Source organism: Nyctereutes procyonoides, unplaced genomic scaffold (genome assembly GCF_905146905.1).
Source record: "Nyctereutes procyonoides isolate TBG_1078 unplaced genomic scaffold, NYPRO_anot_genome, whole genome shotgun sequence".
In the NCBI taxonomy this organism is placed as follows: domain Eukaryota; kingdom Metazoa; phylum Chordata; class Mammalia; order Carnivora; family Canidae; genus Nyctereutes; species Nyctereutes procyonoides.
This window is the reverse complement of record NW_026575125.1, coordinates 83243693-83245934: the sequence shown is the minus strand read 5'-3', so window position 1 is coordinate 83245934 and position 2242 is coordinate 83243693. Positions and strand designations below refer to the sequence as shown.

The window sequence follows — 2242 nt, the reverse complement described above, 5'->3', positions numbered from 1 at the left end:
CTAAAAAATTAGGAAATGCTAGTTTGGACTGAGTTTTTATGAGTGAACTGTGCATTAAGCCCTTTGTGAAATCAGAGGGAAGTAAGTTGCTTGACCTATAAGCCCCAGCAATAGTAAAAACGGAAGCTGGGATTTTATATCTCTCCCTGCCTGTCAGTTTAATCTCCTTTGTGGGTAGCATGAGGGGAGAAAATTAAGAGAAACAAAACAAAAGCTAGATTATTTCTGTGTGTTCTGTTTATATGATGCCAGGTAACCTATTTAGTATAAACTCTTGCCTTTCAACCTATTGTTTCAGTGTCATGCAGAGGTAGTCTGATACAGTGGGGGAAAGTACTAGCTTTAGAGACAAACATCTGGATTCAAATCCAGACTCCACCATTTTGGGACAATTACTTAACTTCTTTGGGCCTCTGTTTTCTAATTTATAAAATGGGAATTATAGGAACTACTTCTTAATGTTATACACATTAAATGAGATTAGGTAAAGAGCCTGGTAAATAGAAAAGGCATAATAAATAGCAGAATTTTTTTATTAGAATTTACTATTATCACCATCTTTCTACTCCTGTTTTTTTAAATTCCTTCTACTTATTTCTCTCTGTTCTGCTGAATCTATTTATTTTCCTGATTGGCCCCTTTCTTCTATCTTCCTTGCTTCCCCTCTTTCTTTTCCAGTATCTTTCTACCTTCTTCTCTTTAATCTCTCTCCTTCTCTCACCATATATCTGCCTTCCCTGATATTCACCTGTCAGGAAAGAGGGAAACATGAAGCAACTTGAAAGACTCAAGACACGAATAGTCAAGGGAAAATAAAATCCCAATTTCAAGGATATCAGGTCTCATTATTGAAGTCCTGCATCTTCACCTGAAATCTCATCTAGGGGATCCCTGGGTGGCGCAGCAGTTTGGCGCCTGCCTTTGGCCCAGGGTGCGATCCTGGAGACCCGGGATCGAATCCCACGTCGGGCTCCCAGTGCATGGAGCCTGCTTCTCCCTCTGCCTGTGTCTCTGCCTCTCTCTCTCTGTGTGTGTGACTATCATAAATAAATAAAAATTTAAAAAAAGAAATCAGGTGAAATCTCATCTATAAATATGCAATTACTTCTAGACTTACCATGTCTCCTTGAATGGCTCTATCTCAGCCAAAATCAATGTCAGGTTTCCTGTTGTACTCGGAGCTGAAAATAAGACCCTGGGTGCCATGGAGATTTGAAGTTCTCCCTAAGCTCTTGAGCTTTTACTTAAATGAAAAGCCAATTATCCAAGCAACATTTACCTAAAAACCTGTTTGCTACATTAATTAATTAAAATATGATGCAAGCCCACATACCAATGCCACAGAGACAAGGAGAGGGTTGACTAATTTTTTAAAAAACTCCTTTAAAGCAGAAAACAAAAAGGAAGGAGACATATATATATTTTTTTAACTTATGTTTTAACTTAAAACATAAATGTACATTCCTTTCCCAATATATTGTAATTTTTCTTGTATAAAATTCACCCATAAGTGTCATCAATGATTTCTAGTTTTGGTTCTTTCTGCATGGAGTCAAAACTTGTAAAGCATACTGAGTAGGAATCCTACGTTGTGTGATCTCATCGCTTCTCAGCCTCTTGGCTAAGATCAAGTGTACTATGTTGTGTGATATTATTCTCAATTATTTATAGAGGTCATAATCCCATTTGGCTTGACAGCACCATTTTTAGTGACATGGATTTACTGAATTTTTCCAAATAAGTTTAGTATTCTTTTGTTTTTATTATTAAATGTATCATATAAAAATAACTTATAATGTGTATGTAAAATATAGAGAATAAACATTAAATGAAGATCCACGCACTCACAACCCAATTTAAGAAATATATTATCACAAATAACTTTGAAGGCTCTTGTGTCAAGAACTGTGAAGGGTCTGAGATTTTATCCTACTTGCAAGCTGACAAGTTGGCCTGCCACAGTTTCATGGATGTTGGCAAAAATCAGTCTAATTGTTTATCTTTATGCCAATATCATAGTCATGATTACCGTAGCATTATATTAAGACTTGAAAATAAGCTAGTGCAAGTCCTCCAAATTTGTTCTTTTTTGAATTTGTTTTGGCTAATTTAGGTTCTTTATATTTCCATGTAAATTTGAGAACCATCTTTTTTTGTCAATTTAAAAAAAAATACCAACATTTTAATTGAGATTGAGTTAATCTGTAGATAAATTGTGAATAATTAACATTTTAATAATATC

At 35.1% G+C, this 2242-nt stretch overlaps 1 pseudogene; it reads left to right on the top strand.

The window, feature by feature from the left end:
* The first annotated feature begins 1601 nt into the window (after positions 1-1601).
* LOC129519005 (U2 spliceosomal RNA) lies at positions 1602-1752 on the top strand (annotated as a pseudogene).
* The last annotated feature ends 490 nt before the right edge of the window (positions 1753-2242 follow it).